Source organism: Polistes dominula, unplaced genomic scaffold (genome assembly GCF_049000335.1).
Source record: "Polistes dominula isolate Pdom_NZ unplaced genomic scaffold, Pdom_raw_medaka contig_16, whole genome shotgun sequence".
NCBI classification, from domain to species: domain Eukaryota; kingdom Metazoa; phylum Arthropoda; class Insecta; order Hymenoptera; family Vespidae; genus Polistes; species Polistes dominula.
In genome coordinates this window covers 2,068,476-2,095,652 of record NW_028301040.1, presented here as the reverse complement: position 1 = coordinate 2,095,652, position 27,177 = coordinate 2,068,476, and the positions used below count along the sequence as shown (strand labels likewise).

At 36.3% G+C, this 27,177-nt stretch overlaps 1 protein-coding gene and 1 long non-coding RNA gene across 13 annotated transcripts in view; one reads left to right on the top strand and one right to left on the bottom strand.

The window, feature by feature from the left end:
- Positions 1 to 1,633: 1,633 nt before the first annotated feature.
- On the bottom strand, positions 1,634 to 26,965 carry LOC107067183 (uncharacterized). 11 transcript variants are annotated; one of them, XR_016177365.1, is made up of 11 exons: positions 26,699 to 26,965; positions 21,496 to 22,579; positions 18,963 to 19,136; positions 16,761 to 18,343; positions 16,177 to 16,466; positions 15,836 to 16,103; positions 15,166 to 15,334; positions 13,071 to 15,074; positions 12,226 to 12,510; positions 2,794 to 2,930; positions 1,634 to 2,033 (listed from the first exon to the last, which is right to left on the bottom strand). It is a non-coding gene; the product is annotated as an uncharacterized LOC107067183 (long non-coding RNA). The 11 variants fall into 11 exon arrangements; XR_016177362.1 differs by having other exon boundaries at positions 21,496 to 22,899; positions 26,699 to 26,964; XR_016177366.1 differs by lacking the exon at positions 26,699 to 26,965 and adding an exon at positions 23,351 to 26,582.
- The window catches only part of LOC107067182 (uncharacterized), a 108,209-nt gene continuing 103,452 nt past the window's right edge, over positions 22,421 to 27,177 (top strand). Inside the window, exon 1 of one of the 2 annotated variants that reach the window (XM_015322452.2) lies at positions 22,421 to 22,561. The gene's annotated coding sequence lies outside the window, so the exon portion shown is untranslated. Of the gene's footprint in view, positions 22,562 to 22,898; positions 23,053 to 27,177 lie in introns of those variants that run through there. The other variant, XM_015322451.2, reaches the window with a different exon arrangement.

Sequence of the window (27,177 nt, the reverse complement as noted above, 5' to 3'; positions counted from 1 at the left end):
ATTATCGGATCGCGAATAAGGTTCTAAATCTTCAAATTAACCCAATTGATTATAAACTGGGTCATCGTATATAATTACCGATAAGAAGTTACAATTAATTATCTTCGAAGATCTGGAAAGGAAACCAAACAAAGTGAAATCAAATTACAAATAATTAACTTATCGATTGTACATTATTAGGATTAATCAAAAGCTCGTGCATTATTAAATTAATATTTCTCAAATAAATTTTTACAAAAAACGATTTCATTATGAAATTTATAATACAATTTACAATACAATAAACGCACGAACGTTTACCCTAATAATTAACAACATTTATAAGAAATATTATCAAATCGTACATCGAACAATTTCATATATCTTAACGTGAACATTTTTTTTTACATTTATACCATGAATTATAGACAATTTTGTATAACCAACGAAATAAAGTTTAAAAAAGAATCAAAAAGAGAAAGAAATAAAGAAAGATAGAGATTAATAGATATACAGAACTAGAAAGAGAGAGAGAGAGAGAGAGAGAGAGAGAAAGAGAGTACTACACACGACACTGTTGCAGCGTGGTCGCGTCATTCATCGTGGGTTTTCCGGCTGTTTATCGCGATAGTCTGGCAAACGGGAAGCGGTTACAATGGCGGACACGACGAAACAAAGAGCTGAGCTACCTCGTGCAGGTACCATCTACGCTATCACCCTCTCTCTCTCTCTCTCTCTCTCATTCTCTCTCACACTCATTCTCTCTCATATTCTCTTGCTCTCGTAACGATGTTCGTGCGGGGTTACTGTGAATATCGTGGGTGATAAAGAGATGTAGGAGACACAAGAGGAGGTGGTGGAGAAGGAGGAGGAGGAGGAGGAGGAAGTGGTAGAGACGCGTGGAAACTATACTGGGGGGGGGGGTGAAGAGGGAAGGGGGTTGTCGGAACGATGACAAGGAAGGTGGTGGCTACCCCGTCGGAGAGCGGAAATACAAAACGAACGTGTGATAGGAGTGTGAGAGAGAGAGAGAGAGAGAGAGAGAGAAAAGAGTCACGGTTATAGTCTGATAGATCCGAAAAATGCGTTTCGCGGCTCGTAATCGTGCAACGCGCGCGACTCCGAAACGAGATTCGCTAGCTTGCTATGTCGCTAGCTAGCGTGCGTTTCAACGAAGCTTATATGTGAGGATAAAAGGGAGAATGAGAGAAAGAGAGAAAGAGAGAGAGAGAGAGTGAAAATAGGCAGGGTTGTTTAGTGTACGAAAGAAAGGGATAAAAGGGTATGCCGATCGGTGACAAAACGTATCACGCGGTATGGATCGTACAAAAGTAACAAAACCGTTTGCGTTAGCGCGAAACGCGCTAAGGGCCCATCCACAATGGTCATCCTATGATTTTTTTCATTCCCATGTATGGAGATATCTATCGATACTGTTCGTTAAAAAAAAAAAAGAGAGAGAAAAAAATGTAAAAGAGAAAAAGGCGGCTCTCGGTGGTTTTGAAATAGTTATTGCTTTCTGAATAACTATCATAAAGTAACCTGTAAACTCGACATTTTTGTTATTCTCTTTTCTTTTTTTTCATTTCGTTTCGTTTCGTTTTGTTTTGTTAACCGATATTCGATCGAAATGTACAATAATGGATTGAAGATATATATAGTATTCATCTTTATGATTTAAATCAATATTTTTAAATAAAATTATATTGTAAGAAATATGAGATGCATAAGAACTTAATTACTCGTTCAGCCACGTGACAGAAACGAAATAGTATGTCTGTCTTTTTTTCTTCTTCTTGTTCGTCTTCCTATTCTTCGAACAATTCAAAGTCATAACCTTACAATGTATTCGTCGAGGTTGCTCTAAGGTGCTGGGCAATGTTCGTGCAAAGGGGGCTTTGCCATAATTATTCGGCCAGTAATACAGGGCGCCCTTCTCTTGAGTGGCAGCTCATATTACTCGCCTAACCCGCATGGAAACTTACCTCTTCGGTAAGGACGAAGGTAGAATGAGTATTAACTGCAGTAAGAAAAGACGAAAGAGTAGACTCGTACTGAAAAACAAAAAACAAAAACAAAAAAAGAACAAACCAATAACAAACGAAATGATTTTTCCCCCCCCCCTTTACATTTATTTTCTTTTTTTCTTTTTTTTTTGCTTCTGCAAGATTCTATTCTAAAAATTTATAATTCAAATTAGAAAGAAATAACTTGATTTTACAATAAAGAAAAAAAATATAGAAATGTTCAGTATTGCCAATACTTTTTAATATTTTATAAATTTGTATATTAATGAGATAAATGAATTAAGTTAAGAAATGTTTGGTCTCGATGTAGCACTAAAGTAAGTGAATATAAATTTCATGACGATATTTACGAATGATTATAATCGTATTTACAGTAGATATAATTAACGAACAATGTTATAATATTAATTGTAAGAGAAAATGATTTGACCGAAATATTAACAATACTTAATGAGGAAATAGATAACGAATGAAAACGTATCCCGAATTGATTAAGTAAAATGATGTAACGTCATTTAAATCGATCTTTACGTTCATTAATTATCAAAAAAATATGAATAGGAAGAAATAATTAATGTAATTAAAATGAATAGACAATACTTTCGTCATGAGTTTAAAGGGTATATGGATATGTCGTATAACATCATTAGAACATTAATTTTCACTTATAATTAAATGAAAAGTTTCGAACAAATAAATTGAATAGTAATAAAAATGTTTTAATCGAATTTTCAATTACTTATTTATACTTATATAACTACTTACGTACAATTACTTATTAACTTACGTGCCTAACGAAGAATATATCATCATTTTGCATGGGTAAAAAAATTGGATGTACGATAAACGAGAAAGTTAATCGTAAACTTCTCCTCCACTCTTGTATAAGTTCTACCTCGCGGATATATCCACAGTTTCTCTAACCTGTAAAGAGAGACAGAGATAGAGAGAGAGAGAAAGAGTAAGAAAGAGAGAACGACGAGTTCTCGTCGTCCGTTCAAAGGACGTCGTTGGTGACTGTCACCGATTAAATTCAAATTAAAATGTAAATTAAAAATTTCTATCTATCTTCTAAAAAAAAAAAAAGAAAAAACGGCTACGTTTCGTAGATTATAATATATTTTGTCGTTATTCTCATTCAATTTTGAAAAGTCAACGTGTACTTCCCTTAAGAGTGTAACATAAGTATAATAAATAAATATATATATATATATATATCTTATCGTTTGTGAATAAACCTTTATTCGATCATTGAATTTGTATTTCTTAAAGAATAGTATAACATCAAATTGATTAAGAAAGACAATTTCTATTAATCAACTTCTTCGAGTTTTAATTAAAACACTCGATAGATTTTTACTTTTGTTTTGTTATTCCGACATATTTCTATTAACAATGTTATCCCCGCGTTCGAGTAAATTTGTGCGTGAGTAAGAGATAGAGAAAGGGTAAAAGTGTGATAGAGATAGAAAAAGGGAAAGGGTAAGAGGCCGTAGAGACGAGCAATGGAAATTTATTCCTTGTTCTGCGCGGCAGCTGCAAATTAATTCTGTGTCACTCCCGCTCGCGGACAGAACGACCAACCGACCGGTCTACTCGAGAGGAAAAACACCAGTAACGAAGAAAAATAATCCCTGCTATGACGACACGACTACGGTAGTTCGATGTTGCACACCGCGAATATACTTTCTTTCTCTTTCTCTCTCTTTCTCACTCATTGCTGCCAAAAAGCATACATAGTTGCGATCATTTCCAGAAAAATGCAGAAAAATGTTTTCCGGCTATTCTCTCTCTCTCTCTCTCTCTCTCTCTCTCTCTCTTTCTCTTTCTCTTCTCTAATTCCTTGTCTGTCTCGTACTTTCTCTATACTTTTTGTTCAAGTACACGTGTAATGCCTACAAAGATTTATATGATACGAAATTTTAACTCTAAAGTATACAAAGATTAACTATAAACAATTTTGTTACATATATATTATTCGAATAGAAAATTATTTGTATGTGTGTGATACAAATAAAATGAATATAATTCATTTCCATTGGTCACGTAGTAATATTTATAATAACAAACACGATCTACAATATTTAGAAAAATATTATTAATTATATACAAGTTAACGGTCATAAATATATATACAGAGTTTACATATCACAAGTATCGACGTACTTGATTACATCAAGATTTTATATAAACAAAATAAAAACAAAAGTAATCTAAAAGAGTCAATCATCGTGATCGAACATGCAAGTATATTAAACCTAACTCAGTCTCTTCGTACACTCCTTTCATTCATGAATATCCCGGAGATACGTCGTATCGGTAAAGTAATTAGCGATTAAGAGCTGACGATCGTCTCGCATCATCGACCAAATCGTTTCCAAGGAACAAACGTGTAAAGGATAGTAATGGAGAATAGCGAACGCGCGCGAACACATGCGAAACCAGGGATATCCGTGGCAGGTATCTCTAACGAACAGACGACGAACGACGATGGGGTTGAGAATAGAGAGGAAGGAGTGAGTGAGTGAGTCAGTAAATGTGTGAGTAAGTGTATGAGTGAGTGAGTGAGTGAGAGAGAGAGATAGAGGATGGACCGAGTACGCAGGGTAGGGGATTAATTAATAACGTTGGTAATTGGACTCCGTTCGATCTAAGATAGCTCCTATATAGTCCCTTCGTATAGTCCCTCGCATACCAAGTCGAATATACGTACGTGTGTTTGCGCGCGCACCATATTCGAATAGCCCCACGACATTTGACGCTTGATTACGCGATCCATTTTGAGATTAATCATACTTTGGGACTACGCATTTGCTTATTGCCTAGCAAGTAACGATGTTCCAAAGTCAAGAGCAATCGTTTATGAACGATAAATAATTTATTTTTAAAAGCATCAATTACAGTGATTATGGTTTAGGTATGTGAACTTCAGTTTTAGATAGATTTTCAGTGTGAAGTTTTGAAATTTAAATAAAATGCTTTACATTTGGTAATTCATACCTGAAATTATATATGTATATATATATATAATTTCTTAATTTTTGAAATGAAAAAGTTTAGGTAAATGTAAATACGATCAATGGTTTTAGCAATGCAATCCTGGTTGCCATCTTTTCTTACAACGTCGTCATTATCCTACCAACAGATCAACTTGATATATGTATATATGTATATGTATATGTATATATATACATTTAGTAGAGAACCCGGTGCGTTTATATGAGGTAAACAGTGCGTGGACGTGATTTAATTGAAAATCGAGGTGTGTGCTTCGCTCTTTCTCTTTCTATTTCTCTCACTAGATTTGTAGCATGACTCACAGAACGACCAAAGTAGAGAGAAAGAGAGAGAGACAACGTTCCCTCAAGAAGTCCATTGACTTGCCGAGTGACGTAAGCAATTAGTGCGCTGTTTTGTTTGCACGAGTACACACGGCTTAAAGTTGTTTGAGTTTGAGGTGAAGCGCAGCGCGAGGCTTCGGTGACTCGTTTAAAATCCTTCCTCTTCTTCTAACTTTCTCTCTTTCTCTCTCTCTCTTTATTCTTCACTCACTAACTCATTCTTCTTCTTCTTCTTCTTCTTCTTCTTCTTCTTCTTTTTCTTCTTCTTCATCTTCTTCTTCTTTCTCTTAACCTCATCTACTTTTTCTTCTTATAATTTTTTTTTCTCCTGACCAGAAAAGAATGAGAGAGAGAGAGAGAGAGAGAGAAAGGGGAAAAAAAGGAAAGAAAAAGGAGAGCCCATGCTTGAACTTTTTCTCTTTTCTTTTTCTATGAACTCGCGTTTCTCTTTTGTCTCCTTCTACAGACACTCGTTTGCCCGTATTTTCTCTCGGATAACATTTACGAATGAAATTACTTAAATAAATGATTATCATTTTCTTTCGATATTATTTACTATATAGATTCGATTGAAAACTAATCACGAACGTGTCGAGCCACCCTCTCACCTTACCTCCTCCTCCTCCTCCTCCTCCTAGTGTATTTTCTACTATTACATTGAAATTGAATCTACAGTTTTTCGTAGAACTATCTTAAAATCTTTAAACGTTTTTGGTATTATTTGAATAGTTAAATAGGATATCTTGTGCACACGTTTTCCCATCTAAACGAGAAGTATACGAAGTAAAGAAAGAAAGACACGGTGTAACGTTAAAAGAAAGGTGCGAATTTCCACGTTTCCAAGAAGTTTGCCGACTAAAACAGGCCCTTCCTCTGTCCCGATATCCTGCCCGACAACTTCCTGAGATAAGCCGTGGCGATAGAGGCGTAAGCCTTATTCCCATCCCTTCCCTTACCTCTTTCTCACTCACAGTTCTCCCTTTGAGTACAGTCATGCCAAAGGGGCCCTATCTTATCTACTACAAACAAGAATTACGTTCGTCGTATAATCTCCGCTCGAGGCCTCTGTGACCTCGTAATTTATTATACGAACAACTGTGCCTCTCGAAACACGTGCAATTCCTGGGACATATACGAAATATTGTTACATCATTTTTACCTGGATAATATTAAAAAATATAATAAAGTTACACAAATGCCAATAAAAGTATACTTATGACTCAAGCGTTGAATAATATTTAAAGCATACTTTCATTTTTAAGATAAATTTTACATCACTTTATCATCATAATCGACTTATATAATAAACAAAAAAGTTAATAACAAGATCTTTCATTTTGTTTTATCAACGATTTACGTTAGACCAGTTCATTTCGTCATAAAAATGACGTTTAGTTTAAGTAGAAAATATGAAATACCCCTAAGGAACTAAAATGAACAATGTTGAACGATACTATTTTCGATAAGAAATATCGGTTATTCATCGATCATTCGATCGTTCGAAGTAGGATCGATTAAGAACGATGAAATTTCTTTGATGTCCGCTTCTTTCGATAATCGCCACTTCATACATCCGTTCTTTTTTCTTATACCGCAAAACATTAGAAGCAACAGGACGTAACCACGTAGGATGTTCCGATAACCGGCTTGACATATCAAGCGAACCATTTCGCGCGTGCCTTCTTTCCTATCAAGAGTCCCATGAGAGAAAGAGTGAGAAGGACGGAAGGAAGGAAGGAAGAAAATAAAGAAGAAGAAAAAGAAGAAGAACACGAAAGATAGACAGACAGACAGATAGACAGAACTAAAGAAATAAAGAGAAAGAAAAGAAAAGAGAGAGAAATTGTGGAATAGTAAGGTAGAAACGAAACGGTTTTGTCGCCAAAGAGAAGATCATTTTCCACTCTACCAAGAAGAGAGAGAGAGAGAGAGAGAGAGAGAGAGAGAGACTATCGTTTCGATAGATGCCTTAGTCAGAGGGGGAGGGAAAGGGGATTGGAAAGAGGCTAGAGAGTCGCTTTACTGCCTTGGTTTTTTGCTCGCGGCATCCTGATTGGTGTTTTTGCTTGGAGGTCCGATTCGATCAGTTGGCGGTAGCACTAACACAAGGTGGCCTGTAAACTAAGAGAGAAGCGAGAGAGTTGTGTGTGTGTGAGAGAGAGAGAGAGAGAGAGAGAGAGAGAAAGATAGATAGATAGAGGGAGGACCTTGCACGGTGTCAGTCAATTATGCCTTAACAATGGGGTTACGTTTCAATTACATCGACGAGGAATTGGGTATATCTATACGAGAGGACGAGTAACTCCCGTCGTGACTGGGCTCTATAATACCAACCACCAAGTCTATTCAGTAACACCGCGTCTCCTAACGCAGATAATCGTTATAGGACTCGATATTAGACGTCGGCATGATCAATCGGTCGGATGACGACGTTGTATCTATGTTCCATGTAGGTATCGCGATAGTAATCGTTGTCAATGCCCCCCCCCCGCCTCCCGACCTTTCGATAACGGGGGCCAGATTTATTACCAACAATCTCTCTTCCTTTTCCCTCTTTAAAATAAAAAAAAAAAAAAAAAAAAAAAAGAAAAGCAAATATTCTGATAGATTTAACTAATATTTCCGTCGGAGTTTGACTAAGGATTTACAGGAATGAACACGAGATCCATTTGTCTAAATTAAATATTGATACGTTTTAAAATAAGAATATGTTGGATAGATATTTTGTAATGCTTTATTTTATTTTAATTTTTTATCTTTTCTTTTTATTTTTATAAATATTAACAACATTTATATTATATATTTGAATATTTGTACGTAGACACAGAAGTAATGAAAAATAAAATTTGATTATTTTTAACTTGTTTTTTGCCCCTTTTCAATATGCTATTAATATTGTACCAACTAAATTGACAAAAAAATGTTGGAATACTATACGTCGAGTAATAGGCAAAAGATATCATGTCGGTCGAAAGGAACGCATTCCTCCATGCGAGCAGAAGGGCCTGAAAGGAGGGCCTTAAGGACTCGACTTGCCGACGATGCATCTGGGAGAAGGGTGGGAGAGAAGGGGGCGACCGCGACAAAGGACATTCTAGGGGGCGATTCCCCCTCCCCACCCCTCTCTCTCTTTTTCTCTTTTTCTCGTTCTGAGGTAAGGAGAAAAACAAAGAAAAAGATAGAAAGAGAGAGAGAGGCGGTCCATGGCGTCCCGACGTTGCCAGTTCGTCGACTTCAGGGCCTCAAGTCCCATACTCACGGAACGGGCCCTTATCTCTCTCGGGCCCACGCAACCGCGCGTCATGTCATGCAATTTATTGGATCGATCGCGCCTTCGTGGAAACTCTGCGGCCGATCCATGGTGAAAGCTATTCCCTCGCTTGTTCTCTCTCTCTCTCTCTCTCTCTCTCTCTCTCTCTCACTCTCTCTCACTCTTTCTTATGTTCTTAGGCCGTTCTGGTTTCGCGTTAATAACAGTAAAACAAGGATTATAAAAAACTACCGCTTTGCTTTCATCTATTCCAAGCAAGCGAATGCGGGCTTATTGTTCCGGAATAAAGAAATCATTTGGTTGACGTTAATCGTTTCTTGATACGCTATTGATTAATCCTTAAAAAGCGTAACGATAAATTATTCCCCCCCGTTCACATTTTAAAAATGTTTTCCCGTTAGAATTTTATTTTATTTCATTTCATTTTTTTTTTTTTTTGTAATTTTATTTTATCATATATTTCTACGTCAAGATTTAAATACATTTTCATTTATTTTTCAGACTTTTATTTTATTTCACATGTAACGAATAAAAAATACTTATTTCATTATTTGTCTAACAGAATTTACAATGCTGTTAATAACGAGATATATATATATATATATATATATATAAATAAAATCTTCGATTCGATTAAGTACAACAACGGAGAAAAATATTTTGAAAATATTTATCAATAACGGGGATATTCGTTATCTGACTCTCGTATCTCTTGATTTTACGTTTGACGTATCAAAAAGCTATCGCGATGATGAGAAATTATCATTGTAAAGGATAGAGCAAACGAGAAGGTTAAAAGGGATTTAAAAAAAAAAAAAATAGAATAAACAAGAAGAAAAAAACCTTGTAAAAAGAAAGAAGGAATGAAAAGAAAAGATTATACGAAAGCATTCTCAAACTGTCGAATCGAATTTCTGGGTAATGGCTTCCCTAGGACTCCCGCTGCCAAGAACATGGGCCCGTCTACGGTGAACTTAAATTAAGGGTGGACCCCTCATTTTCTTAAAATATTAAATCATCGTCCTGGTGTCGCAGCGGGGGCTACCACGGTGCATCTCCTCCAGGACCCCGTAGAACGAGCTCTGGGTGAAAAGGAATTAAAATTCATTGGTCTCAGAAACCCATGTCACCGGCCGAATGCCATCGTAAATACCTGATCATCTCTCTCTCTCTCTCTCTCTCTCTCTCTCATGCTTTCTCATTCTCTCATTCTCTTTCTCTTCCTTTCTTAAAAGGTCACCTTAAAAATTCTACATTTAAAAACTTGCCAAGGGCTCACTCTTTCTCTCTCACTCTTACCCATTTGAAATTTTTCGACCGTAACATCGGAAATAATTAGTCCTGGTAATCGATTATCGTCTTAACTTTCAAACCTACATCCCGATGGCAACTTATACCTCAAATATATATATATGTACCTATTTTCGTTGCAATCATAAAAGTACGTTATCTCGTCGATTCATTTTATTAAATGTCAACGTTGGATGGTTTTAAATGACACGCATTAACCAGTTGACTGTGGAATTTAGTTTCAAAAAATCACCACAGGGTGCGGAATTAAAAACAAGCAACGACGTATATATACGTCGAACGCAGGACAAATGGTATTGTTATACATTTTACGAAAAACGAGGAAAGATTAGATTTTTATTCGTCTAACTAACAATTCGTTTCTTAATACGTTATTCTTACTAAAAGCTTGATAATTGTCAAAAAATAATAAAATACATAAACAAGAAAAATTAAAGATAACAAGAATAAAGAAGAAAAATAAGAAAATAGTTTAGAAAATTTCAAGCAATGTATGTGTGATATGTTTCAAAGTGTTTTAATACGCTTAATATACAGGTTTATTAATTTTTTATTTTATATATCATAAACTAAATATATCTTATTGCTAGAGATAATTATCAATATCTTCTATTTCTCTTTTCTTTTTTTAACTACCAATCTCAAACTAGAATCTCAAATTAGTTATGATTGTGGATAACTTGATTTAAGCGCTCGTTGAACAATATTCGCTATTGGATTTGTTAATTATCGCAACGGCAACATCATGTCAAATGCGTATTCCATATTAATTAAGTACTAATTCAGGTACTATTGTGTATCGCAGTTCCTGATTCGCAGTGGCAGCTTCGCTCTGGGTCTAGGTTAGTAATATACGTATATTACGTTCATCTATGTTATGTGGACAATATTTTTATTAGCTATTCGATTAGAATTATAATATAGAATTTCATATAAATATTCATTGATACATTATTATAATATCAAATTGTCTCTCTATATATGTATATATATCTTTACTTATTTATTTATATATTTAAGATTGCAACAAGTAAAGTTGAACGTTTTTTTTTTTCAAATTCAGCAATCCTCTTACAACGAGAGTATGATCTTTCTAGGATATTCAAAAGAATGTGTCGCACAAGTAGAGAATGGATAGAGAAAGACAGAGAGAAGGTCCCAGGTTGTGTAGAGGGTGGATGGGGGGAGGGTAGAATGGGGAGGAAAGATAGAGAGAAAGAGAGAGAGAGAGAGAGAGAGAGAGAGAGAGTACCTGTTGACAGATATTTGCATGTGAATAGAGCTTTCTGTACCACTAAGCGACTCGCCTAATCTCCCAGAGATTATTTTCTCGCGGACACAGGTTTTCTACCCATTGACGCGCATCTTCTCTGTCCGCTATTATTATTGTAATTTTCTCTCTTCTCTTCCATAATCTTTATCCTTATAATCGATTTTGTCGATCTTACGTGACGCGTGAATTGAAGTTTTTAAAAAGAAAGCTAAAGAAAATGGACTTTGGAAGCAGAGAGATCATTACTTTTTTTTTTCTTGTCATTTTAATTTTCTGTTTTTTTTTTTTTTTTTTTTTTTTTTTTAATGTACTTATATACACGTATGGTTTCATTGATAAAGTCTTGTAGTTAAATCTTTGATTTTCAATCTATGTAATAAGGAATAAAGAGAGTAAAAACCCATGTTGAAAAGGGCATAGGATAAAGGAAGAAAAAGAGAGGACAAAAAAAAGAGAGAGAGAGAGAGAGAAATAGAGAGGTAAGGTAATCAAGCGAAATAACCTGAGGCATCCAAGATATAGACGGCAATCTAAAGGGACCTAGATAGACCTAATTTAATTAATAGGCTTTGGACGGTCACGTTGTACATGCACGTACGGATTAATGACCGGATAACATTGTTAATTTCACGTCGACCGTCCATCATGTCAATGCAAAGATACGACACTGACAGTGAGCCTGACGTATACCTTACATTCGTATACTCCCCGACGTGCATTTCTGAGTACATGCGTGTACGAAGAACGTGCATATGTAAGTATCCCTTCGTCTCATTGGCGTAGAACTCTTTCTTTTGTATTAAGAATTTGATCTATTTGTTTGTGTACTCTTATCAACAATATCAACTTTAACATGGATTTTCGAAAAATTATACAAATTATAGAATTTTAATTAAAGTTTCATTTCGAATTAAATTAATCCGATTATTAACAAATACCATTTAAATCAAATTAATATATTAAAATGTATTAATACTAAATTGTACAAAATTAAATAATGTTATAAGAATTGATATTACTTACGTGTTCTCTTTTTTTCAACCATAAATGATTTCTAAATAAATACAAGAAATAATAAAGGGAAGATCCACCAAGATCGTCACCAATGCATCCAAGTATCTTTATGATAAACACGGAGAATGACTATGATCAAAGTACTTCGGTGTACTATCCGTACATATAATTGGAGTATAGCGCCTTGAATAACGTAACTTTAAACAAGACCATGTCAAAGTTCGTTTGTAATGTTCAAATTAGTTTAATCCATCTATCGATGATTCAATACAGGTTGTGTTTGCCTCGTGATACCTTAACACAAAGAAAATAATTCTATTAATTAAAGGGTATATCGATAAGGAAGGAATGTACAAAATAAATTAATTGTCTCGTCTATATCTACCTGTCTCTTTTGTATAATATTTTAAAACAAAGTTTAAAAAATAAAACTAAAACATCAAATTTTTCAGAGATACGCCAGAAGAAGATTAGGATGATTCATTCGATGAAACAAAACAAAAAATAAAATTTAAAAAAAAGAAAAGAAAAGAAGAATTAAATTGTCATCTTGCTTTTTTCTTTTTTCTTTTTTTTTTTTTGTCCAATTTAATCCGCAGAAGATTGGGTTGATGAACTTTGAAGATAATCAAAAAGACGAGAGAGTTAGAGAGAGAAAGAGAATGCTTCTTTTAGTCTTGTTCTATATGTCATACTTTCTCATCGTTTGCGTTTCCTCGTTGCAACGAAGGTGATTGAAAGAGGAAGGAATGGAAAAAGAGACAAGAATAACGAGAGAATATAGCAGAGAGAAAGAAAGAGAGATAGCAATTAAAAGGTATTTATACACCAACCAATTCGTGATCACCACTCACGTCGTCGTCCCTGGAGCTTGAATAGGTCCCTGGATGATGTATTAACTCATATTTGTCTCCTCACAATGCCCAGCTAAACTGTCTATCTCTTTCTCTCACTCGCTCTATCTCTTTTCTTCTATTTCTCTATCGTTTTCTCTGTCCAGGTGCCCGACGTTTTACACTCTTCCATCTCTCTAGAGAACCTACGAACGACAGACGCGCATGGTCGACATTATAATAGGATAGACCATACTAAACGAGAGACCAGGGACTGTGGAACAACTTCTGGGAGCCCCGGAAGGAACGCGATTTCGTAAAAGGAAGAATTTCATTCCTACGAATGTATATATAACTTTATTTATTTTTCTACCATTCGCGTATATATGTATAGACTTTATTTTATCCTATTCGTTTTCTTTTTTCTAGGAAGAAAATATACTTTTAAAGTGTAAACTGAACTTTATATATGTATATATAATATATAAAGGATTAATAATAAAAATACTGAGTCATTTAAAAAGGGACAGGTATCATAGATGGGGTACCACGGTTGAAATAAATTTGATTTGAAATGTGTAGAAGGGCAAAAGATAAGTGAGAGAGAAAGAAATATAGAAAGAGAATGATCTCCGTCCCTGCTGGTACAGTTCCACATTCCTCATTCTCAACGGGTGGTTCGTTCCTCGAATATATTCGTCTTTGTCTATTCTCTTAGTGATGCGATAGTTCCGTTGCATACTTTTTTTCTGATCGATCACATGACCTCGTCATTCTATATGATAAGATTGGCTTTAATCTGCCAAGTGACGGAACGAAACGAACAGCATACCTCTCGTCGGTCCGACACGCGTCAAAGTCTTCATGCGATTCCAATTGTAACGATCAATTTGAAATTTAAAATGACAAGACGAGAAAATGACGCGTCTATGGTAAGAAATGGAGAATATTATTCAATTTTTGTCTTTTATTATATTTTTTTCTATAAAATAAATATCTATCACACTTATTATTATTCTTCCATTGAATTCAATTTTAATAATCTATGCAATAGGAAAATCAAGTTTACCGTAGACACTTTTCGGTATTCTCTCAAATCAAAATCCAATTGTATTTGAACAAGTAGGAATTCCCTAGACGTTAGTGTCGCCTTCGGCTAGAATATTTTAAACGAATCACGCGATACGCCGCGTCTCGTCCATCCAGGGTTCTAGACTCATATGTTAATAACCAACCACCTTTTCCATAAAGCCAAAAACTTTAGATTCGTGACAGAGCGTATGGTAAAAATTACTCTACATTTTTCTTTTTCGAGGTGAGGAAAAAAAAAATGATAGGAAGAAAAGGAAAGAAGCGTGCGGCAGGCAGACAGGCAGGCGGGCAGGTAGGCGCGGGTGTCCGTAAAATTTATTAAAACCACAAACACAGCGGAAACGCAGCCTGATTTCTAAAGCGTTCTGTATTTTTCCAATTCCGGCTGGTGCATGCGGTTAATTACCTACATCTACCGGACGGAACGAGATGGCACTGTGGGTGGATGGATGGTACTCTAGTACGGGGAAGTGAGGTAAAAGAAGAGAGAAAAGCGTTACACTAGGAAATATTTCGAAACGTCGGCTGATCACGTCCGTAGTCGCGGACCCGCGCACGCTACCTCGCGTTTGCACGAGAAAACTTCGGAAATTATTCTCGATTATTCAAATTCGCAACCCTTGCCGCGAGCTGCATGAGGGCCGATTCAAATTTATGCAAAAGTCCGGCAACGCGAATCTCCGTTCTTATTAATATGGATCAATTTGACGTTCCTCCTCTTGCCTTTTTCCCCTCTTACCATTTGGGCCCACCACACGTACGGCACTTCTCTTACTTTTTTCATCTTATTTTTTTTTCTCCCTGTGAAGTACCTCCTCAAATTGGACCACCTAACACTCCAAGGGGGAGGATGCTCGTTCAAACGACCTTCAGACTTTCTCTCTCTCTCTCTCTTTTTCTCTGTTATCCTGATTTTTATGAATCTTCAAATTCCTTTGAATGAAAAATTAAAAATGCAAGCGTTATCAAATTTTTGATTTTTCTATGTAATATATATATACGAGCATTACAATATGAAACATACTGAATGTCCGTTTAACCTTGGTCCAGCGATGTCTTCGACAAGTTCAATTGGCATCTTATTCAAACAATCCCAAGGATTGCGAGGAAACTCGAGCAAGAATGGTACTTGGTCTACTCAAATCTCTGGGTAACTGTTTGGTCTAACAAGGACTACCACCCCATTTTCCTATCTGAAAATGATGATCATTTAACAGATAAATTTTGATTACTTATGTAAATTAGGTATACAAATTGTCACGCTTAAATGAAAAAAAAAAAAATTATTATAAAAGTAAAAAAGACTATTTGTTGTTTTAAAAATGAGATTAATTTTTGAGAATAAATTTGTATTCAAGCGATTAAACGTTTACACGAAAGAAATTATATTTTGAAAGAAGAGATAAATAATCATCTTTGAAGTTTAACGAAAGAACAAAAGTTACTTTCACGATTATGAGGAATAAAAGGAAAATCACGTGATAGGGAGGGATCAGTAGCCTCTTTCGAGCATGAGCCAACCACCGGTTTAAATCTTTCGTTACGGTCGTGGCACACACAGTAGAGGAGAGAGAGTTTGCTGCACGCAAATGAAGAATTGTCAGCCAAATACGGTTCGAGGGTGGTAAGGGGTGTCAGTAGGGGATGAATGGAGCGTAATACCGGGTCTACCCTGATTGTTGCCCTCCCTTTACCTTTCTCCCACAACCTCTCGAACCCATCGGAATTTCCAGTACGAATTTCCGCTGGTGACTGCGACGTCACTTCCGTCCCAGAGACAAGCAGAATCGTATCCCGTCTCTAACTCGTTCTCGTTTAACCTTCCCACACTATCCAACCCTTTCCCACACTCTTAAATGATCCTATGCAATTCTACTACAAGGTTCAACTTGATCATCTCGCCTTCAAGTGGATCTTCAAATTTTATCTTGCGTAACACGAAGTTAGTTTTTTGCTTTCCTCCTAACAAAAAGAAAAAGTCATTGTTATAATTCATTTTCTACTCATTCAAATTTACTTTTTAACGCCTAATTACCTGTTCTCTTTCATAGCTGTCCTATTCAATTACCTCAAACCATTTTTCGTTGTCATTATAGTTCCAACTTCGTTCGTGATCTAATTTGTCTTTGTATCTTTTCAAACAAAAACAAACAAACATTTTTTTACACATCAATACTGCTTGCTAAAAGTTTTCCTTGTAATTTTTCCAACATGGTTTCTGCGTATCTAGAAACTCATTTGAATACATATTAAAATCTGCAGTTGTTTACTCGATGTTGAGGTTACATACAAACTTTTCGAATAAGTACATTTTCCAAAATGAATCTGTGTAAAGTAAAAATTATTTTCGAAATAGTTAAGAGATTATTTTGAATTACTCAACGTTATTTCATTTAAAAAATAATATAAGCCTTCTGACTATTAAAGGAAAGGATTATGTAATTTGATTTTTCGTCCTTGAGTGCAACATAGAAAAGAAAAGAAAAGAAAGGAAAGAAAGAAAGAAAGAAAGAAAGAGGATGAAGGGGTTAGAGGGGGAAGGAAGGAGAGAGGAACCATAAGGCTCTACCCCTTTGCAGCAGACATAAATAATAAAGCTGAAAAGGTAAATATAATTACCTAACCGTGTGTGTAACGTGCTTGTAAGCGTCGCTTTTGAAAGGCGCCACCCCCAGTCGACGTATCCAATGGCACAGCGCGCCGACTCGAATTAAGATTTCAGTAGCTCCATTCCATAAGATTGCTCCGTCGGTCCATATAATCTAACTTGGACTACACCACAAAGTCCTTCGTTTTTCTCGCTAAGAGTATTTTTTTCCTTTCTTTTTTTAAATTTATCAAAGAACGATAACAGGTACGCCAACGTTGTTATTTTTCATTAATCGTTAACTCAATATCGAAACTACCATTGTGAAATTGTATTCTTAATAAGAAACAACCCCCAAATAATACATGCACATATACATTTAAAGCAATGAACTATTCGATTCGAAATTGTCGAAAAAAAAAATAAGAAAATAATTTATACTTGAATAGACAGAGATATCTTATACGTATGTGTATATATTTATATATGTAAACTTGACGTGCAAAAAGTTAACGATATTTTTTTAATAAAAATGTTGACAAGGTAAATGTTAGCAGGAGAAAAGAAGGAGAGAAAAAGAGATTGAGAAATAGGATAGAGGGAGAAGCGAGGGGGTAGTCGCGAGAAAGTACCCTTAGCTTTATTAGAACGGCAACGATCTATGAGGCTCGATTCGCATAATGTACCTCCACGTATCTATCTACGTACGTAGGTATTATGTATACGGTGCTCTTCGAATAAACGAACGAAACGAAACGAAATGGAACGAACGAACGAACGAACGAACGAACGAACGAACGAACGAACGCGCGTTCGAATATACTATTCGAGTATGTGAGTACTTCGGTAGCTTGAGTGTACTTTGAGTATTCGCATAAGGTACGTAGGAAAAATATGTTCAACGTGAGTACGCGTATGTGGGGGCGAAGAAGAAAAGAGAGAGAGAGAGAGAGAGAGAGAGAAAGGGGGTGGGTGAGGGTTGGAACGAGGAGTAGTGGTGTGGTGGGTCTTTGAGATAATTGGCTCTCTTGATCGCTGGCCTCGTTCGAAGGACCGGCTTTCAATATTCCTGTTGGACTTATCCCTGTTGAACCTTTGCCTTTTCTTAACATTTTCGTTCCTTTCTCCATGAACTACGATACGCGTCGTTCTTTTCGCGTCCCTCTTCAACCCCCTCTACCTTCTTCACTCACTTCTTTCTCTTCTTCTCTCCTCCCTCCTACTCTTTCACCATTAGGTCATTTCTCTCTACGTTCGTCGAACGTTGTTGTGTTGTGTTGTTCCTTTTTCTTTCATTTTTTTTTTTTTTTTTAATACTATTTCATTTTTCAAAAGAATCACTTTCTTATTTCTGCTGTCTAGTCCCGTCCAAGATAACGGCTAATAATTTAACGAATTTTATTGTCTCTCCTGGATGGAACCAACCCTTTTGAGATAGAGTTGAACGGTCTAAAAATCTTTTTTTCTCTTCCTCGATGTTTTTTCCGCAAACTTCCGAAAATCATTACGAAGTTCAACAGAATGCGTTCAGCCGATCGTAAACTCGTGTCGTAAAGGTCGCCAAAATAAACGCACCTTAGATGGTGGTAGCTTAGCGTAGGCGGATGTCATGTCCCTGCAAAATCATTGCCACTAAAAATCCGAGGTTTCCGCGCGAAATTTATAACGCTTCTTGCATATCTATCGACTTTCTGTTCTCCTCTTCGTTCATTTTAACCCAAGAGAAATATTCTACATCGTTGTATTCCGAATAAAACGAGTTACCATCATCTATCGACATTTTCTACGTTATAAGATTTGCGTGAATTGTCATCTGGTGTCTGAAAATCCTACAACTGACAATTTATTGATCACATCGTAACTCTCGTTACGTCATTTACCATCAAAAATCATACTGTTAATGAAAAAGTTAAAGAAGATTTTTAACAAAATTGTATTAGAAATCAACGTAAATCAAACAATAGATTATGACACTCGTTGCAGTTTATGAAACGTGCTGAGCATTATATCGGAAACGTGCTAGTATTGTAGATATGAACTAAACATCACGTTTCTACGATCCGACCTGATGATAACTCTCATAAAAAGATATAGTTGAGTATATACCGTTAAAGAGCGTAAAGGAATACAAACCAAGAAGAGACAGGCATACATATTTAGGATTACTCGATTGACGATCTCTCCTTGTTTGAGAACCTGTCAGTCGATCGGTAACTATACAAAAACACACTTACACTCACTCGTACGTGCCTCTCCCTGAGTTCCTGAAGGCATGGCTCTTCGTTCAGTCGGCACCCCATAGACGGTCGCAGGCGCACTTGTCAAAACTCTTATCTAAAGTCGCATCTACTGGTTAAGAAAAACAGCAAAGTTGAACCGCGGTAACTGGTCGAACTGGTGGTTAGGTCCTGTAGAGAAAAAAAAATGGAAGTGAAGAGAGAGAAGGAGTGAGTAACCGAGGAAGAAAACAATGGAGTATCCTCGAGGAACCTACGACGACACGATTGGCTACGTTTGGAAAAAAACGAAAAAAAAAAAAAAAAGAACAATGGCGTGACCAAGCTCAGAGGAAGGTTTCGGATAATTGCAGTGGATAGTTCGAAAAGGTGCCGACCATGAAGGGCTCACCGATCGGTACGCTTGTCACGAGGCGTTAGTATATCTATCGCAAGAAGCGAACTTCCTTACGACCCGAAAAGACTCGTTAAAAGATTTTAGGATTGTTTCTTTGTAATCCAATAAGGATAAGATTTCTCTCGAGAGGTCGAACACGATAAGGATCGACGTCAAAAGGAATTGTTTGTTCTCTTCGCCGACTGAGATACGCGGCATGTTTCAGGGGTAGCTGAACCGAGAACTGTCAAAATAAGCTACCTCAAAGTTGAAACCGAAACAGGAATGCGGTCGTTTGAAAAAGAAATTAGGAAAACCTGTTTGAGGAGGTATTTTAAATATTCTCTTTTCGTTATTCTACACAACCATAAAGTTTACATTTTGGCAATAATATATTACATTTTTAATACCTATCGATATGTATCTTCCAATTTCCATTTGAATATTTCGGATTAAAATGTCAATCCTCTTCAATCGAAATTTATTCTACGGTATTACATTGTGGTATATCTTCAATAACAAACAAACAAAAAAAGAGAAAAACAAAATAAAAAACAACATAATGTTTGCACTGAAGTTAAAAACAACGATAAGCTTATTGTATATTGTACGATCACGCGATGATAAAAGCACTCGCATGATTGCAGATAATCGTTAATCAATCAACCGATATACTCAACTAATACGCTTTTCTAATGTTACAAAGTATGTGATTAATTGTTTTAATGGAAATTAGTTAGTTCAGATGACCATAAACAACGTGAAACGCTGTTCATGAAATTGAATTGATTACAATTAAATAATTGAAATGTGAAATTGAAATAAATACAATTAAATATGTTTTATTAAATATTTAACAAATTATCCATTTAACGTGAAAAAAATGATTCAATTGCCTAAAAAATATATTCAATCTTAATGGAAAATATAATTTTTTATGATCCTTACTTACGCTAAACATTTTCAAATTACTTTTTGTTAACTTATGAATGGGTTTCTTTTTTTGAACGATTACTGTCCTGTAACTGTCACACTTGCGTTAAAGGTGTCCCGACTCTGGTGATGTCCTTATCGGCTTATAGAGTTAAGAAAAAGAAGAAAATAGCCGGTACGAGAAGTTAGTTCAGCACGTTTCTACGTAATTGTTCAAAAAAGCGACTCTCGATCGCATGCCAAGTTACCGTCGGTCCGAGACGATGTTCTTTTACCGGTTCATTCACCTGTCCGATAGCCTCAAAGTATCCGGTTGGCTCGATTAAGGAAATGCAACAACCGTAAAGAAGTTAACTCGATACGTGAGATGTCAAATATCAGATCGATTATATTAAACGAAAATTTCAGTTTATATTGCGTGGACAAAGAAATATATATATACATATATATATGGTTACGTTATTTATAAAACAATTTTAATCTCTGTTTACAAATCGATATCATTGGTAAAAACAATGATTCATTCAAACAGTTACGCGGAATAAACGTGTTTATTCAGCATGTTACCGTTTAAATAACTCTTACATTTCTTCATCTAACATACAAGAAGAGTAACTTTCTTCCAATTGATTAACAAAACTAGAGCATCGTTGTTTAAAGTTCGTCAGAATGATAAATGGCCTTTATTCGAAGTAGTTCACAGTATCAGAGTACAACATTTCGATTAATCCTTTTGAAATTGGAAGACAATTTAATTAGCACTAAAAAAAAATTAAACAAAAAAAAAACAAAAAAATAAAAAGGGGAGTTGGTAAGATGTCTCTTCAATTTCACAGTTATACCTAAATCGAATTGATCCGATGTTAGTGAAAAGAATGAACGAAGATCCATGCTCGAGAAACGGGCGGGAAAGAAAAGTGTATTCGAACTGCTCAAAAGCGGACAAGCTAGCGCGCACGAGTGAAAGAACCATGAAAAAAGGAAGAAAAGGTAAAAAAAAAGGGCGAAAGAAAGTAAAGGGAGAAGGGAAAGAGGAAAAAAAAAGGAAAAAGCACAATAACGCTCCTCGGCGATAAGTGACTAACCGTTGGCGACGTTGAACGTACGACGACGACGACGATGAGGAGGACGAAGATTGGGGAAGGGAGTAGAATGAGTATCGAGAATGAAGGAGAGGAAAAGAGGACAGGAAGGCGGAGCGTAATAAAAATAAGTAATTACTGCAAGTAATCCTTCTCCCTCTTCTCGATCCAGAGTAGAGAAGAGTGTCGCGTCTCCCTTCCAGATACCTCCTTCCCCACGCGAGAGAGTCGTTCAATTAACGGGAATACCGTTGTCCTTCCTTCTCTCCTCCGCCACCTTGAGCCTCCCACCCAGCGAGTCTTGCGGAAAAGCTCCCCGCGAAACCCGCGAAATGTTTCACTCGTGAAGTCGCGTGGAGCTGAACGTACCCGCCGGAGGTGGTGTGTAGACGACCAGGCTAAGAGGAACTCTCTTTCTCTTTTTCACTCTCTATCTTCTTCTCCCTGTCCCTCTTGCTGGGACGCCCCTTCTTCGCTCACGCCCCTGACGTTAACCCCACCAGGCGGCGTTAACGGCGCGCGACTCCCCTACCGCGGTAGTCCCTTCTATCGTGCTCCCACTATGGTGCTCTACTGTCGAGCTCGATCGCGTTCGGCTTTACTCGGCTCCCTACTTCCCCTCCTTTACTCCGACAGACGCTCCGCGAACGCGACGCGCGGTATGGAGACCTGTGGTGGGGAGTATTGCCCGTAGCTTCATTCGCTCGTCGGACGTCGCCGCGTACGGATGTTCTCTTATCTGTTGTTTATTATACGCGAGCGATAGTTTATCATCTAAACGCGCGCGTGTTTATACACTGTGGTGCTTTTATTTATTCGATTACTTTTCTTTTTCAATATATCGAGTTAGAATCTTTCTTCTATTCGACGATAATAGATACAAACGTACGAACGAACAAACGAACGAACGTACCTTACGTACCTTACGTACCTTACGTACGAAACGAACGAACGAACGAACGAACGTGACGGAAAGTCAATGGTGTGTGTGAAACAGAGAGTTTAGTGTGACACAGTGCACGGATATGAATTCTCGAGACGACCGTCATGCGTCTCCTTCGCCAGCGAAGGATCCTTCCTGGAGACACGGATTGATGCCACGGGATCGTTTTTACGGTGAAGAGCCACTCGATCGTCCTAACTTATCGTCGTGTTCAACTCGATGAAGAACGATTGGTCAAGGAAGAAGACGACGGCTCACGACGGTGAGGAGGATCTGTTTTCTTTCAAAAAGAAAAAATCGAAAAACAAAATAAGAACCTATTATACTACGACAAACTCGTTCGCGCGCCTTTTTTTTTAAATTAACTTCTGCCACCTTACGTCGTCGAGGGAATAATTAACTAAAAAAAAAAAAAGAAAAAGAAAAGAAATCTAAAGACAGCGGCGTGTGTTCTACGAAAGAAATAGTGTATATTACGATGTCAAGAATCTAAGAGTAAAAATAGTGGGGGAAAAAAAAACCCAATTAAACCGATTCCTGACGGTTGTGATTAAATTCGAATCTTCTTCTTCTTCTTCTTCTTCGAATTATTTTGAAATCCTAAATAGAGAAAAGAAAAAAATAAATAAAACGTGACACACACAAGTGGTTGGACGCGAGAGGAAGATAATCCTCGTAAGTTTTCTCTTAGCGATTTTCTTCCCAAGGAAATTGTAGGATCAACCAAAAAACCACGGCATGCCGTGGCTCGAGGTGAGCAATAAAGTTTATCTTCTTAAATATCGATGACACTTAAATAACGAGAATCTTAAAAAGTACTCAATTTAAATAACATCGTGTTCTTCTTTTAATATCTCTTCACGCGAAATTACAATGTTCGATAATCGATATAAATAATACATATATACATATCCTTTATATTTTCACTGTCATATACACATTAATTCTAATATTATTATATATTCGGATATAAAAATTAAAGAAAAAAAAAAAAAACGAATTCCTTAATCGTTGTTCGAACGTAAATAAATCATACGATTTAAATACTCACAATAGTTGCATTTTTTTTTTTTTTAACCGAGGTAGAAAAATAGAAAAAATATTTGTTGTTGTTTTTCTTTTTCCTTGAAACAATCTTAAAAGTCGAAATATCTCGACGCGACGAAGGAAAGAGGGGTTCATTTCGAACGTAGAGCACGACGGTGACTGAATGAGAGGAGGAGGAGAAGGAGGAGGAGGAGGAGAAGAAGAGAGAGAAGAAATTTCAGTGTAGGAAGCGTCTGGAGAGAGAGAAAGAGAGAGAGAGAGAGAGAGAGAGAGAGAGTGTCGGGACACGCAGGCGCGCCCATTCTCGCCACGTGCTCGCCTGCACTTCGTTCAGATTTCTATGCCGTTGTATGGAAGAAGAAAGGTGTTAACTGTTTCTCTCTCTTTATCTCTCTCTCTTTCATTATTTTGCTCCTCTCTCTTTCTCTTTTCAATACCCTCATTCCCTTTCTTTTTCTTAAAAATCGTAATATACCAAACGAACAAACGCGATATACACATCGAGAATAGTTTCTGTGTATTCTCTGTACACACACATATATATATATATATATATATATATATATATGTATGTATGTATATATAGGTATATATATATATATAGGGGGTAGATAGAATGCGACGTAGCGAGTTGGAGTTCGCTACGTTGGCAAAACAAGTAGTCAGTTACGTGAGTGCTGGCGAACCGCCAAAGAGCTTTGAAGTTTCAACGTTGAGCATGAATCTCTTTTCCCTTTCTTTTTCTCTACATTACTAACCCTTTCTCTGTTTCTCTCTCTCTCCCTCTCTCTATCTATCTCTCAATCTATCTATCTATCTATCTATGTATCTATCTATCTCTTTCTCTCTCTATTTATATCTCTATCTTTCTATCTCTCTTTTTCGTGATTTAACTCGCGTAGGGACACGCTCAACTTATTTTTCCCCCACTTTTCGTCTTTCCGTTCTCTTTTCTGTAATTCACGCGGGGTATTGCCGCCATATCGCCTTTGTGGCGCGTCCAATTAGCTTGGCCTTCATATATATACCTACAGAGGAAGAGAGAAAGAGAGAGAGAGAGAGAGAAGTAACTTACATTCAATGAAAGTGTAATTAGGGATTTTATGAAGTGCATATGTCAACCTTCGATTTTTGAAATTTTTCTGAATCGCACACAGGACCGATCGAATGAATGCTTGTTACCTTAATTGATAAAGAACGTAAACTATTTTTTTTTTAAACCCTTTCTCTCTACAATCCTTTCATTCACTAATTAATCTTATTGAAGAAGTATTCGTATATTTCGTTACTGTAAATGACAATAACATCAAATTAGTCATTCATTTTGTTCAACGTCATAACCATGAATATATGATGATACCAATCGATATTATAAAAAAAGAGTTGAAGATATCTGTTGTATATATTGTTGGTTTAGTGCAAAAGTGGCAGTTTGTAATTAAACGAGGACCTTATCGTAACCAGGGTCTATGTAGGTTGCTTGAATGTATACGGGAATGAATTAAAATGTAAATATTTGATTAAAGTTAATCCCAACCAGGTGGGTAGACTGGTATAAAAGAGACGGAGAAAGAAAGAACAGAATAAGGGTGTGTAAGAGCTCGTATGATAGAGAAAGAGAGAGAAGACAACTGGAGGGAAAGTGAAAAAGGAAGGAAAAAAAAGAAGCATAGAATTAGAGAGAAAGAAAGAAAGAAAGAAAGAAAGAAAGAGAAAGGTAGATAGACAAAGATAAAGAGAAAGAGAGAGAGAGAGAGAGAGAGAGAGAGAGAGAGAGAGTTAAAGAAAAGCATGGTGGTAGTAGCCCTAAGGGGTGCTTTTTATTGCCGGTTTTTATTAGCTGAGTAGGTGTAGTCTGTTTCTCCCTTCGCAAGGCTCTCTCTCTCTTTCTTTCTTTGTCTTTCTCATATACCGGTATACACATATATACATCCTCTATTCGAGTCCACGATGCAATGAAGGAATGGCGAGGCAGAGGGTTGATTAAAATTACCGTTGCGTCAGGAATTACCCCGTGATATTGAAAATTAAATTAATACAATACAATACCCCATCCCGTTTTCTGCTAGCCGCTGAGACTAATTAGTTATATTATGGTAATTAAAAGTTAAGTATACCTACGTATCTCTAACTAAAGAATTCGTTGGCATACTGTAGCATTGTGACGTATATATTTTCATAATTTTACTGCTCTTTACCAAATTTCTATTTGTAATTCTCTCTCTTTCTCATTCTCATTTTTTCTTTTTTTTTCTTTCTTTCTCTCTTTCTCTCTTTCTCTTTTATTTTTATTTTAATTAAAACTTATGAAAAATTATTCCTCTTTCATTTGTTTAATTCAACATTATTCAGGATAAAATTGTAAAGAATGCTAGCTAACCGTTATGATTTCTTAGGCCAAGGTTTTCTTCGAGCCAACAACAAAAAAATGGAAACACAAAAAGTATAGCAATGAGTAGTATAACCGTATATATATATATATACTGTATATGAGAGAGAGCCAGTAACAGTTTAAAATATAACTGTTGGCAAAGAGAAATGAAACGACATTCGCATAATGTATCGCATATATAGGACATGTAATCATAGCGAAGAAATGCATAAACGAGATAGCACTAAAGTATATAGCGAGCTAAGAAAGATGCTATATCAATTATTATTCACGCCAATTTATTAAAAAGGACTCCACTGCTTGGTGGAAGAAGCACACATCTTCACAATTCTTAGTAGTCATGTATATTCGCTTTCTCATATATTCGTCGACCGAATTCAATACTTTTAGATGGCCCTTCTTCCCCTCCTCCCTTCCTTTTTCCCTTTCCCTCTCTCTTTCTCTCTTTCTCTCTCTCTCTCTCTCTCTCTCTCTCTTTCTGCCAACCTGACAGATAAGTTTATAACTATGTTATGAATACGCTTCCTTTCATAAATTATCGAAATGCTTTCAAGAAATTGTAGGATGCATTAGCTTACATTACGGTACTTCCATTACATTATGAATATTACTCCGTATATTGATGAGGAGGAGTGGGGAGAAAAGCAGGGGTAGCGATAGTGGTGCTAGGAGGGAAGAAGGGAAACACGGCATAGAGCCACGTCGTATTTTATTATTCCCGATATTTAAAATAGTTCGTGTTACTCGTGATAGTTATTACTACGTTAAAAAAGATATTAACATAGACAAACATAATTATTTAAATATGCGTCAAATAAATCGTTTTTCTGTATATATAAATATATATATATATATATATATTTTTTTATATACGTATATTCATCTTCAATCATTTTAATAATAAATCTACGATAAATAATTTGCTAACCAACAGCAATAAACAAAATAACAAATATATACTTATATTATATCCTTAAGATTTTCTTCAAATAATTCCAAATTTATACGAAAAATAGTTAAGCCCACTATGCATATTTTTGTTTGTTTTCTTTTTATGCATAAACTCAAACCCTATCCACACATACACACACACACACGTTCGAAGCGCGTACATATAAACTCTTTCAGACTTTCTTCGTTATTACTAGGCGGGATGCCTTGATGCATTAACTTGAATACATCCATGAATATTATCCCGTACTTTGGCGAGTACACTCAGAAGGCGATGATTGCAATGGTGGTGGTGGTGGTGGTGGTGGTGGTGGTAGCAGTGGGGGAAGGAGATGCTCCGGAGATGTAAGAGAATGGAGTGGGGGAAGATTGGCAAGGGGTCGGCTAGTATATAAGGTATAAGGTAGTCCATTAGCGTTAATATTATAAACGTTAGCTGCCCTCTGGCCATCCCAGTACATGCTCGCGTGCGCATGCGTGGTCGTTTT